Genomic DNA, 14,108 nt, shown 5'->3' with positions numbered 1-14,108 from the left:
TTTTTGGTTTTTGGTTACGTATGTATCAAACACTTCGGCTCTGAAAGTATTTGATGCGGTACCAGCTGGTGGTAGTAGAGGAAGAGGAAGGCTTCCTCTGCGTTGGAAAGATCAGGTGGAGAAGAACTTGGATTCACTTGGTGTGTCCAACAGGCGCCGGTTAGCACGAGGAAGAAACGACTGGGGCGCTTTGTTAAACTCGGTCAAAATCGCGTAAGCGGTTATCGCGCCAATTAAGAAGAAGAAGATGTATTTCAAACTTACGCCGGACTATCTGTATATGATCGTGTTTTTGACGTGTCATGGCGCTGCTGAAATGGTTTTTAGTACTTTGACTTGTACCCGTGATATAAGGGGTTATATAAAGATAGAATTTTCAAAAAATCGATTTTTTTTCATTTATTTTTTCTGAATGTACATTTATTTAAGAATACACACAGAACATTTAATATCATTCCGGTGAATATTTACGAAGTTATACGCAAAATTAAAAAGGCGTTTCAGAGTGCTTGAAAGTACAAGGCCGGAGCGGCAGCGCGTTTTTCTCAAAATGGTGTTTTCAAAGTCAGTGATCAACATTACTCGAAAACGGCTGAACCGATTAGTATCAAATTTTTAAGCGAGCTTCTTAAATATAGTTTTTAGTAATTACTCGAAAATTTTTTCCCACCGATAAATATTTTTTTTTTTATAAACAATTTAAGGCCGAAATTTTGGTCAAAAATTAACTTTTTTTGAGGAACTGCCATTTTGTGAAAAAATATTATTTTGCTTATTACTTCAATTAATTACTAGAGTTAACATTACTTTAACGAAATGTGTTTGGTTATTTAATTTCAGAGGATCCATTTCAGAGATAGGTATAGTGGTCCGGGCAAAACATCTTTTTTGAGAGGAACTTGTAGATCCTATCCTTAAAGGATAACATAATGTGTGTATAAATTTTTAGATTAATAAATTTAAAAGTTTTCTCAAAAAAAATTCTGGAAAATTCTCTTTTTTTCGGCCTTCTAACTGTATATAGCCCCAATATGTCCATGTTAGTGGATTTGGTACTGCCCCAAAGCTAATGATGAAAACCATGAGAGATGAGCATCTAAGAACTTAAATAACTACGCCAGTATTGATAGGCTGAGGAAATTTAAAATCTGACCGCTCTACTGTACGCACCAAGCTCAGCTTATCAACTATTTATTTAGCATTTTCACGGCTGGGAGTTTATGTAAATCGAGGTACTGCTACTCCACACTTAGAGAATTTTCCGGCATTAGCTGTTGAGCTGATGTAATTGTAGTTTTTTTTTTTATTTTTTTTTACCAATAACATTTTCTTTATATTCTCTTTCCAGTTACCTTTCTTTTATACATCAACCTAACCTAACTTTTAATTTTTATTTACAAAACTTTGCCATTCTGACACTTTCTTCTCAGTTCTCTCACACATCATCTCAACTACAATTACGTCATGGCAAAGCTACTGTAATATTTACACTTCAATTTCCGCAATTTTGTTTTCTATGATTCTTGTAAAGTTCCTACCTGTCTGCTTCTCTGCTCTTGCATTGGGCACCTCTTTTCGATTACGTGTTCAAGACTTTCAATTACTCTCCGGCGCATACGTATTCATACGTAGTTGTATTCGTATTAGTATTAGTGCCATTTAAGCCCGCCACACGGCACATTTTTTGCGACCACCTCACCGGTTTGTCCATTCATAGTCGATGGCATGCCGCTCAGCTGCTGGCGCTTGTTGTGTGCATCTGCCGTGTGTGCTCACACGTTTTACAATACCCGCTACCATAGGCACACACTCACACATACATGTCCGCAGCCAAATGTATCTCCGGCTGCCTCATTAGCGTGTTAGTAGTTGGTAGCGCGGGATAGCTTTTTGGAGAAGGGAGGGTGGATCGCCAAAGCAGGCGAGTAAGTGCATGTGTGCATGTGTGTATGTGTGTGTGTACTGCGTGCACTATACTGCTTCTGCTGTGTTGCTGTGTACTCCACACACTTCGATTGCCTGTGCTTTATTGCCATTTCTGCTGTGTGCTTGAGTCTGTCTATCTCTGTGCTGCCGCTACTGACCGCGTGTTCCAGCTGTGAGTGCGAGTGCGGCTAATTTGTCTTTTTTAGTGGGTCTTCTTGTTGTTTTTTGTTTTGTTTTGTATTTGTATTTTATTCAGTTACGTCTCATGTTTGGTTGGTTGTGCGTTGCGCCGCGGTGAGTACCTACCGCCTGTGGGCTTAGCTTAGCGTTTGGCGGTATTGTTGCTAGCTAACTATCTGACTGGCTGACTGGCTGCTTGCTTGCTTGGCTGGGGCTGCTGTTTAGGTTGCTTTTGCATTCGAACGCTTACTTGTCGACGAGCTTTCGTGCTGAGCGGTTGGTGCGGCGTGAATTGTTTGCCTTTGGTTCACTTTGCTTTGCTTTGCGATTCGACCGTTCGATTATTGTGTGTGTGGTAGGCGATCCAGTGAGTCTGCTATTGGATCGTTGTTCGTTGTTGTCGGTTGCCGCTATTGGTAGTGTCACGCGTTTTTTTGCGTTTCGATCATTTGAATAGAACAAAGTTACAAAAATTTGCAACCAATTTGCATAATTTATTGCGAAAAAATAAAATACGCAGAGAGGAAACACAAAGTGTGCACTTACTAACGGTACGAAAAGTGATTTTTTATAAATTTTTATTTTTTAGATTGTTTTTTTTTTTTTTTTGTAAAAAAATTGTGGCAATATTAACGTACCCTGGGCCACTGTGCTGCCGCTGTAGTGCTTACCTGTTGCGCGAACGTCTTAAATTCGCCTTTTCTTCGAAATAGATTTGTTTACCAATTTCGCCTCGAAATTTGTTCTTCGGCATGCTTCAGAAAAAAAAAAAAAAACCCAAGTAAAAAACAGAAAACACACAACACGTCGCAGCAACAACAATGCCATACAAATCAGTGACATTCACAGCAGCCCCAGCGGCAGCATAATATTAAGTGAAAATTGAGTGAAAATAAAAATTCTGTTATTTGCAAAACCAAAAAAAAAAAAAATTATTTGTCGCCTGATTTTCTCAAAAATATACAATAAATTTAGTTTTATTCCAATGGACTATATTAAAAAGCTGCTGCTTGCTGACGCTCCGTTCGTTCCATTCGCTTGCTTTTAGTGTGTTTAACGTATTGTTGTTGTTGTTGTACGAGTGTTATGTGCCTGTGACTTTTGCTTTGACGGTCGCAAACATTTTGTCATTTGTCGGGTTGCTTGTTTTTGAAAACAAAAAAATTACATCTCCGTCTGTCCTTACATTTGGTTTTTATTGTTTTGCGCTCATTTTCGGTGCGCTTGCTGTTGTTGTTGTTGGAACACGGCAATCACAACAACAACAACAACAATCGCCGCCTGCTTCGTCGTGTTGTTGCTAGCGATGCCGCCATATGTGGTGACACCAAGTGGCAGCAGCAGCAACACCCATTGATATCGGCGACATTTGGCTGGCGCATTCAGTCGATCGTCGCTTTTGAAACGCGCCGCGTCGCCTTTGTGAAGTGCTTCAAAAAAAAGTCTCAAGATATACGAGAAAGAAGAACAAGAGAAAATACAGTAAAAATTTACAGAGCATCAGATGTGTAAATGCTAACAAACAAAAAAATCAAAATTGGTGCGCCCAATTCTTGTACGCGTTGAAGGACTTTCGTTGACATTTGGTTTTTGGCTGCAGTTGCCGAAACTTTCTGCAAGAATTTCGTGTGGGTTTTTGTTTTTTTCTACTCGCTGAATTTTCAACTTTTTACTGCCTGCCTTCGTGTGTTTGCGCCCGTGGCTTTTGTGGTGTGTTGGTGCGGTGCCGCTGCGCGTCCATGTGTGTGTGTTGCCGTGCACAAATTTAGCGGCTGTGACATTGAAAGAAGAAAATAGAAATACAAGTTTAAATGACAATTGAAAATTCGCAAAAATAAATGCTGTGCAAAAAACCAGAGGTGAAGCTAAAAAATGCAAAAACCTCACCAATAAATTTGAATAATGCAAAATATATGAATTGAGTTATAAATAAAAGGCCAAATGCACAAATGTGCCGAAAACACAAAAAAAGAAAAAAAAACCAAAAGATCGGCACAAATTTTGATTTAATAAAATCGTGTTAAAAATGCGAAAAATTATTAAACAGTGAAGCAGCGCGTCGATTAAAAAAATAATAAATCACTGTGAAACGGAGTTTTAAAAAAATTTGTTCGAAAAAAAAAATTAAAAATCTGTTTTTTTATAAAATGACTTCTGAAATTATGCCTGCACATGACTTACCTGTTTTGCTTATGGATAAATTGCTTTGAGTTGGTATTTTGAAATTGATAAGTGATCTCGATTTGAGAGAAATTTCGCTAAATTAAATTTTTTCCTTATTTGCTTTCTTTTTATTAAAAGTTTATTTAAGAAAATGTCAATAAACTGAGGTGAATGGATAAGAGTACCAAAGTAGTCAAAATAAATTAAAATTAATCAAATTGAGTAAAAGAAGAAAAACAAAGAGAACATAAAATTAAATACAATAAAAGAACTCTAGAATCAACTAGCAAAAAGTGAACCAAAAAATTTAGGCATTTTCTTCGGTTAGTTAAAGAAAAAAAAAGATAAGATAAGAGAACTGATAAAAAATAATAAAAAAAGGAAAAAAATGGAAAAAAATAACGAAAGCAGAAAGGAGAAAAAAAGCAAAATAAAATATTTGTTGGAATGAAGAAAGAACAATTAATAATATTATTAGGAATTAAAAGATTTATATAAGAAAAATTAAAAAAAAAATTAATTTAATTAATATAAAAGAAATTAAGTTAAAAAGGAGATTTGAATTAATTAATTATTTAAATTAAATTTAAAAATTTATTAAAAAAAATTAAGTTAAAAAGTAGAATATTTAATTTTAATTTAATTTTAATAATTCTAAAAATTAATTTAATTTAAAAAATTACATTAAATTCAAAAAATGAACAAACCGAAAAAATTTAAAGTGAAGAAAAATTAAATTGAAAATCGAATTAAAATATAGAAGTAAAAAACTAAAATTAAAAAAAAAGTTAATTAGAAAATATATTGTAATTCAACAAAAAAATTGGTTTCGTGATATCGGGAATTAGAGGAGGAACTTTGGACCAAATTAGTGTTATACCATTGGGCCTCCAGGACTAGGTGGGCTCCTCCAAAGTCTTATGTAGACTGGCAACCGCCGTAACCTAACTTAAATAAAAATTAAAAAAAAATGTATTAAAAAATAAAAATGAAATACCACGAAAAAAATGCAGTAAAAGTAAAATTAAATTATATTAAATAAACAAAAACCATTCTGATCAAATTAAATATAATGAATTGAAAGTCTCTTCAAACTTAAATAAAGATCATACGAATGCATGAGTTAAAATAAGATTACAAAAATAAAATATTAAAATTTAGTTTAAACTAGATTAAACAAAATTAGGTAAAATACAAAACAAAATTATCAATTTAAATTAATACAAATTAAGTCTGATAAAATACAACGCATTACAAATAAAATGAAATGAAGAAACAAATTAAGAGAAGTTTTTTTAAATAAAATATAATAAAAGAATTAATGAAAATGAACAAATTTTATAAAATAAAAAAAAAATATAAAATGAAATTAAAAATAATTTAAAATAGAAAAAACTTAAAATACAAAAATAAAAAACTTAACATAAAATACCATTAACTTAGTTGAAATTAAGTGAAATGAAACAAAATCATGTAAAATGAAAATAAAAAAGAAAATGAAAAAAATGAAATTTAAATAATTAAAAAAATACAAAATTGAAAAAATTAAATTTAATTAAAAAATTTAATAAAAAAATTTAAAATAACTGAAAATAGAAAAATTTCAAAATACAAAAAAAAAAAAAACCAAATAAAAATAAAATACTATAAAATTTAGTGAATGAAAATAAAAGGCACAAAAAAGCTAAACACAATTGAAAATTGAAAAAACTTAATAAATAAAAAAGTAACATAAAACTAAGATAAAGGAGTAAAATTAAATTAAAAATAAATGTAAAGTGCAATAAAATGAAATGAAACTGAACAAATTTTATACAATAAAAATCAATTTCAAATTAAATTAAAAATATAAATAAAATAAAATTTAAAATTATTGAAAATAGAACAATTTTAAATACAAAAGAGTAAAAATAAAACTAAAATAAAATACTACAAAATTAATTGAAATTAAACGAAATAATGTAAAATGAAAATAAAAAGAAAAATGAAATTAGAAATAATTTAAAAAAATTGACAATTTGAAAAATTAAACTAAATTAAAAAATTAAATAAAAAATTAAAAATAATAGAAAATAGAAAAATTTTAAATTCAAAAAAGTAAAAAAAAAAAATTAAAATACAATACCATGAAATTAATTGAAACTAAGTGAAACGAAATAATGTCAAATGAAAACGAAATTAAAAATAATTGAATTAAGAAAAAATAGAAAACTGAAAAAATTAAATAAAATTCAAAAAAATTAAACGAAATAATATAGAATACAGTGACGTAGAGTAATATAAAAATTGAATAAAATAAGCTAAAATTATTAAAATAAATCAAACTTAATAAAATAAAATATAAAGAAAAAATCCATAAAAAATGAGGTAAAGAAATCAAAATAATAAAATAAAAAAAAATTTAATAAATAAATTAATTAATTTTAATTAAATAAAATCAAAGTAAATAAATAAGGTATAAAGAAATAATATATAAAACAAAAAACCAAATCAAATTGGAAAAAAAATGATTAGATTTAGTGAAGTTCTATTCAGTAAAATATAATAAAAGAAAGTAACAAATTGGAATAAAATAATATAAAATAAAATAAAGGAAAATTAGTAGAAGTAAATTAAAATAAAGTTGCAATGACAACATCTGATGAAGCGAGTGTTTGCGAAGGAAGGAGTGTTTGAGAGAAAGATTCTGCCCAAGATTTGTGCCCCTTGGCACGCTGGCAACGGTGAATATCGCAGGGGATTGAACGATGAGTTGTATGAGCTGTACGACGACATAGATATAGCGCAGCGAATAAAGATCCAGCGTCTACGTCGGCCTGGTCACGTCGTCCGAATGAAAACAAAAGCTCCGTCTCTGAAAATATTCGATGCGGTACCAACTGGTGCTAGCAGAGCAAGAGGAAGGACCCCTTTGCGTTGGAAAGATCAGAAGAAGGACTAGACTTCACTTGGCGTGTCCAACTGGCGCCGGTTAGCACGAGAAAGAAACGACTGGCGCGCTTTGTTAAACTCGGCCAAAATCGCGTAAGCGGTTATCGCGCCAATTAAGAAGAAGAAGAAGAAAATAAAGTTGCAAAAAAGCATAACATAAAATAAAATACAAACACTAGAAATGGGATTAAAATAAATAAAATAAAAAAAGATGCGAAACAAATGAAAAAAAGAAATAAAAACGCAAATAAAAAATATAAAAATCGCAAATAACAATTAAAATTAAATTAAAACTAGAGCCAAAAAGAAAATTAAATTAATTATTAAAATAAAGAAAAAACGCAAATAACAATAAAAAATATAGCAAAATTAAAAAAAAGTAATAATTAATATGAAATATGTATATATAATAAAATTAAATGAGATACAAATCACATAACCATTCATTTCATTCACATTTTTTTTAATTTTTTTATTTTATAATTAGTTTTTATTTGTCATTTAATTTTATAATAAATTTTATGAAAATATTTGAAATGAAATAGGCTGTTTTCATTGAATTTTTTTTCAATGAAAAATAGTAAATTTGATTAGGGATCTTTTTTTCTTTTAAGGATGAAATACTAACTGATTTTATTATAAATAAATTTAACTATATTACATTTTTTTCTTACTTTATATTTATTATTAAGCTTTTCAAATTCCGTCACTCAAAATCACTTTTTTTTTATTTTATAGCAAAGTTGTACAGAGACAAAATTGGATGATTAGTTTTGCGCCACCTTGTATACTTATATGTACTCGCACAAATTTAAGCTTTTCAAATTTCCATCACTCAAAATCTGTTTCTTTTTTTTTTTAATAGAAGAGTTGTTCTAAGACAAAATAGGATGATTAATTTTGCGCCACATTGTATGCTTATATATACTAGCATAAATTTAAGCTTTTGAAATTTTGCATCACTCAAAATAATTTTTATTTTTTATTATTATTTAAAGAAAAAAATAGATGATTAGTTTTGCGCCACCTTGTACGCTGTTATATACTCGCAAATTTTCATTCTGAAAAATTTCCATCACTGAAAAAAACTTTTATTTTTTATATAGTAGGAAAGTTGTTCAAAAGCGAAATGGGATGATTAATTTTGCGCCACCTTGTATATGTACTGGCACAAATTTAAGCTTCTCAAATTTCCATCACTCAAAATCATTTTTATTTTTTTATTTAATAGCAAAGTTGTTCAAAAAGAAAAGTGGATGATTAATTTTGCGCCACCTTGTATATATGTATATGCTCGCACAAATTAAAGCATTTCAAATGTATGAAAGAGCTTCAAGTCAGAGAGCTAAAATATTATTTAAAAAATCTATTAAAAAAATATAAAAGTGCGACATTTTTGTTTTAGTCTTTGATTCATTTTTACTGCTTTTTTATTTAAATATTTTATTGAAATAATAAATAACTCGCTGTACTTTTCTGTTTTTGAGTGCTTGTGAGAAAGGGTACTCACAACGCATACACACATACATACGAATTTCGTAACTGTAGCTTAACTACAGTTCGGTAACTATCCACCTCTGACATTATCGACATTTTTGCTGAAATTCGCAATCCAAATCAAAACAGCAAAACAAAATTCACCTACTTAAGCTACAGTTTTCATGTGCGCGCAATGTCAGCAGATTTTGCCACTCCAAATTTTTCGAACAAATTAAAAAAAATAAAGTCGTGCCGCGCGCGAAAACCAAAAAGACAAAAACTATCGTGAACCAAAAGCAACCCTGACACGTGTGACCTTTTGCATAAATAAACTTATTGTTAATTATTCTAATTAAATTTTGCATATATCACCTCCACTTACAGTACATGCATATAGTATACGTACATGTGGACATGCAAACGCCTTGTGCGGATTAATAAAACCTCAATTAAGACAATAAAACTCACTCAAAACTAAACAAAAAAAAAAAAAAAATTATATGCAAAACAAGAAATTGAGTGTAGCAATGAAAAGTGTTTAAAAATAATATAGTTTTCTATTTAAAAAGTGATAAAAGTGCGAAAACAACTATCCATAACGACACACAGAGCAAAAAATATTTACAACAAAAGATTCTTAAGCAGATAAGCTGAGAGAAAATAAATAAATCGCGTTAATAACAGGCATTAAATTATACGCGCGAGAAGGGTGAGTTCTATTATTAACTTCTAAATAGTCATTACATAAAATATCTGAGTTGCTATGCAATAGCAAATGAAAATTGTAATAAGAAAACCTGAGGAATTGTATTGTAATAGTTGGGCGAGGTGGAGTTGTGAGAATGAATGTGTGGTTGTGAGGTAGTGTGAGTAAGTGAATAATATACCCTACAAGACAGGTGACTATCATAGAAGCACTCTTTTTATCATCATCACTATCCTCATTCAACAACACATTTTCGTTCTAGTCATGGGAAAGTTATGCTAGTTTCCCCTTGCCGGTGTGATATTTTATCTCTCGCTTACCAATAGCAATTTCTTATAACTGAAAAATATATCTACTATACTCTAAAGGCATGACAACTAATCATTTTTATTCTTACAATATAATACCGGCTGACAACTAAACTCCTCATTGTCGTGATCACAAACTTACTTCTCGTTTTTGTTATCAACAAGTAATCAGCACTGATGGGCCAAACTACTCATTTTCGTTATCAAAAAGTTCTCGGCAATCATGTGCCAAACTACTCATTTTTGTTATCAAAAAGTAATCAGCACTAATGGGCCAAACTACTCATTTTCGTTATCAAAAAGTAATCAGCATTGATGACAAAAACTCCTGATTTTCGTTATCATAAAATGTTTTATTTAGAAATGTATATAAAATTTATACTTTTTTGTTTTCATTAGAAAACTTTTACACATCAATTCGGTGTTTCATCCACGGAGATTCCCACTCACGAATTTTCAAATGTTAGCCAAGCATCTATTCATTCGACTATGGCGACCATACAACGAACACAGTAAAATTTGCCACTACTACTTTTTTCAGAGCAGCCACATAAGTTGCCTTGGCGTTAAAGTACAGTAGATATATTTTTCACTTATATGAAATTGCTATTGGTGAAAGAGAGATAGAATTCACACTGACAAGGGGTAAGGAAAATCAAATGAAATATTTAATTTCCCCTTTAAAAAATGTTTTATATGCCATTCTGATAATGCGAATGTATTAGAGACTAATAAAATACTTGTAAATGTGTGGAAATTTTTGTCGAAAGTGTTCAGAATTGTCTTGTAGGGACACATCTACTCAATCGGACAATCTGCTGTTGTGTGAACTGGTTTTTTTGTTTTTTTAGTGGGTGAGGTGGTATTCAAATGCTATTTATTTGTTGATGGTGATGGGCTCTTTTTCGAAGAAGTTTTGTATGGAAGAAAATTCCTGGCACCTGAGCGCAAAAAAATTGTCAAAAATCAACGGTATTTATTAGCCACTCTAAAGTAGCACAATCTTAGACTAAAATTTATTGGGCTATAAAAGTGCATAACCAGAAAAATTCTAAAAATTCTGGTTAAAAAGTTGAGGGAGGTTAAAAAGTAGCAATTTTGTAAAAAGTTTGAAACTTTGTCTTATATATTTTTTGTTGTAGTATGAACTATATTTTATATAAAAAAAAATTGTTGTTTTTTATGTTAAAATTACACAAGAAACTATGGAATGGTGCTCACACTCACCAACGTAAACGTAGTCCCGTACCCTCGTGACAGCTGACACGATTAAACAACGATCTACGATATTGCGGAAGGGAACGGTGCACAGTGCGGCCGATTCCCGAAAAGCTGGCCAAAACTCAAATAATTAAGTAATTGATTCAAAATATCTTACTCGGGGGTTGTCGGGGTCGCTGATTACGAATTTGATCTTAAAATTTTGAAAATCCACCCCCTTCCACCCCTATTGGCCACCCCCTCACGTGAAATAGCGTATATTCAAGAACATAATCAAGATGCATGTAAATTTATATGTTTTCGGGGTCGCAAGGTAGCAAGTGGTAGCAGCTGAATCTTGTTTTATTCAGTAACCATTACTTTTTTGAGTAACCTTTAATAGGTTTCAAAGAAGCATATGACGGCGTTGTATTACTATACAGTTTGAAAACTCAAATTTTATAAAAAAATTGCAAAAAATGTATCTACGTATTGCTAAAAATTTTGTGTCGAGGTATTGATATGTACTAAAGATTTCTGGTATTTTACTAACCTTCCGAAGATGATTCCATTTAGTTTTGTTCAATTTACTCCATTACAAAATCTTTCAAATGTGTACAACTTTCAATATTCATCGACAGTAATACGATGCTCAAACGAAGGCCACGTTGCGACTGAAAATACAGAGGATACTTAGGGTACAGGACGTTGCTATGAACGGCATTACTCTATCTAGAAACTTTTTTTTTCGACTTTTGGCCAGATTTTTGGGAATCGGCCGCACTGTGCGGTGGTGAGAATTCATTTACATGGGGCTCTCATTACTTTCATCGTGTCAGCTGATGCGCCATAACTCCTATAAATTTTCCACTTTCGAACTTAGTACTTTTCTACTTATTTAATATCTCAGTGCACTTTACACTTTGAAATCAATCAACACTTTTTACTCTGGCGGGTATTTCATATAACTATTAATAATTTTGCAACGGTGTGTATGTGAAAAGAAGTCGTGGGATGCATTGAATGAAAAAAATTGTATACAGGGCCTTTTTACAAATATTAAAGTAAAGAAATTCAGCTGCGCACTGTGGGTAAAGACCCTTAAGTTGGCTAGAAATTCTGGTAAAAAGTGCGACTACCTCTTAAGAAAGAGTCTAAAGAGTCTAAGAGTCTAAAGAGTTTTGGACTGGTAAGAAAGCTTGATATTTGGGTACCACATGAATTGAAAGAAATTCATTTAACAAACCGAATCAACGCTTGTGATATGCATTTTAAATGCAATGAAGTCGATGCGTTTTTGAAGCGGATTATCACTGGTAATGAGAAATGGATTGTTTACAATAACGCCAATCGAAAACGACCATGGTCCAAGCATGATGAAGCACCACAAACCACTTCAAAGGCTGCTATTTCACAAAGGAAGATTATGCTGTCAGTTTGGTGCGACTGGAAGGGGATGGTATATTTTGAGCTGCATCAGAGGAACCAAGCGATTAATTCAGATGTCTATTGCCAACAATTGGACAAATTGAATAGAGCCAGCCCTCAACGAGAAACGACCAGAATTGATCAATCGTAAATGTGTCTTATTTCATCATCACAACGCTAGACCGTATACATCTTTGGTCATTCGTCAAAAACTGAGAGAGCTTGGCTGGGAACTTTTGATGCATCCTCCCTATAGTCTTGACCTTGCACCGTCAGATTTCTATTTGTTTCGGTCTTTGCAGAACTCTTTAAATGGTAAAACATTCGGCAATGACGAGGCTATAAAATCGCACTTGGTTCAGTTTTTTGCAAATAAAGGCCAGAAGTTCTATGAGCGCGGAATAATGAATTTGCCGGAATAATGGCGAAAGGTTAGCGAACAAAATGGAAAATATATAAATGATTAAAGTATATTCTTTCTCTTCTCTTCTTTCATTCTCTTTTAATAAAAATGTATTTACTTGCTTTTAACAAATCGGCAATTTTTTTCCGGACAACCCAATACATTTCGGACACTCCTTCGATGCTATTTAACTGCCATATTTTTGAAAGAATTTTTTACTAAATAAACAAGAAATGTTTCGTTATTCTGCACTCACTTCCTGTAGATCGGCAGGTTAAATCCATTGCTGCCCAGAGCGCTATTAGGTTGAAGGAGCTTGGCTTCGGGAGACAATTTTTTGCAGGGCATAGTAGCATCTTGAAGCAGATCTCCCCTTCCTTCTCTGCACTTCGCATTGATCTCTCCATCCGCAAACTGGGATTTGAGGGTTGAATCGCCACGGATAAACTGCCGGAAACGAGCAGCGTTGTTCAAGCAGAGGTCTTCGCGATCCTGCAGGCATGCAAAATGCTTCGGGATCGTTGATGGGAGGGAGACATTAATATTTTTTCCGATAGTCAAGCTACGATCAAGGCACTGTCGTCGCCGTATTGCAGCTCTCTGCTGGTGAACTCCTGTAAGGAGGCACTCAAACTATCGATCGAGCAGGAAACATCTCCCTTATCTGGGTTCCTGGGCACAGGAATATAGAGAGAAATGAAATTGCCGACGAGCTTGCCAGGAAGGGGTCGACAGAACCGATTTCAGTTGTCCCTTTCTTAGATAAAGTGGTGCCCCTTTTGTCCGTTGTTAAAAGGAAACTACACAATTTATTTCTTAAAAAAGCGCAAGACAGATGGATGGTCTGCCTCATCGTGACTATTCGAAAACAATAGAAACGATAGAAAACGATAGAAACAGAACGCTTAAGATAATGGGAATCCCCCGCCATTCAATTTCCAAACTCATTGCGGTGTTCACTGGTCACTGGGTGATCGGTAATCATGCGGAGAAGCTTGGAATTCCGTACAAGCTTCTGCAATACTGTAGGGTTCCTGCAGAGAAAGAGACTTCTTTGCACAGGTCTACATTATGCTATCAAAACGGTACGTAAGTGCTACTTGAAGTGTGCCTGTGGCGCTCTTGCCATTTTACCTACCTACCCTCAAGAAATTATTTTGAGTGTTGGAAATCCTTATTCGGATCTTTAGGCAATCTACTCCTTAGCTATTTGTATATGGCAGTTACTCAGTTCACAAGTGTCAAATATTTTTGACGTACAAAAATTATATATCTTCCGCTAGCGTGATTAATTTTGTACCACCTTGTATAAACTAAATGCGAAAACCTTGTGATGCGTTTTTATTTTAATAGGTAAGCTCACATATTTTTTCCAACCCTAACC

General features: G+C 32.4%; 1 protein-coding gene across 3 annotated transcripts in view; it reads left to right on the top strand.

Moving 5' to 3' along the window:
- The first annotated feature begins 2,279 nt into the window (after positions 1 to 2,279).
- LOC128868014 (protein windpipe) overlaps positions 2,280 to 14,108 on the top strand; it is a 157,806-nt gene continuing 145,977 nt past the window's right edge. Inside the window, exons 1-2 of one of the 3 annotated variants that reach the window (XM_054109712.1) lie at positions 2,280 to 2,657; positions 9,064 to 9,388. The gene's annotated coding sequence lies outside the window, so the exon portion shown is untranslated. Of the gene's footprint in view, positions 2,658 to 2,683; positions 3,966 to 9,063; positions 9,389 to 14,108 lie in introns of those variants that run through there. The other 2 variants (XM_054109714.1, XM_054109713.1) reach the window with 2 other exon arrangements.

Source organism: Anastrepha ludens, chromosome 6 (genome assembly GCF_028408465.1).
Source record: "Anastrepha ludens isolate Willacy chromosome 6, idAnaLude1.1, whole genome shotgun sequence".
Taxonomy (NCBI): domain Eukaryota; kingdom Metazoa; phylum Arthropoda; class Insecta; order Diptera; family Tephritidae; genus Anastrepha; species Anastrepha ludens.
Note: the sequence above shows the minus strand (reverse complement) of the source record. Positions and strands in the feature narration are given on the sequence as shown.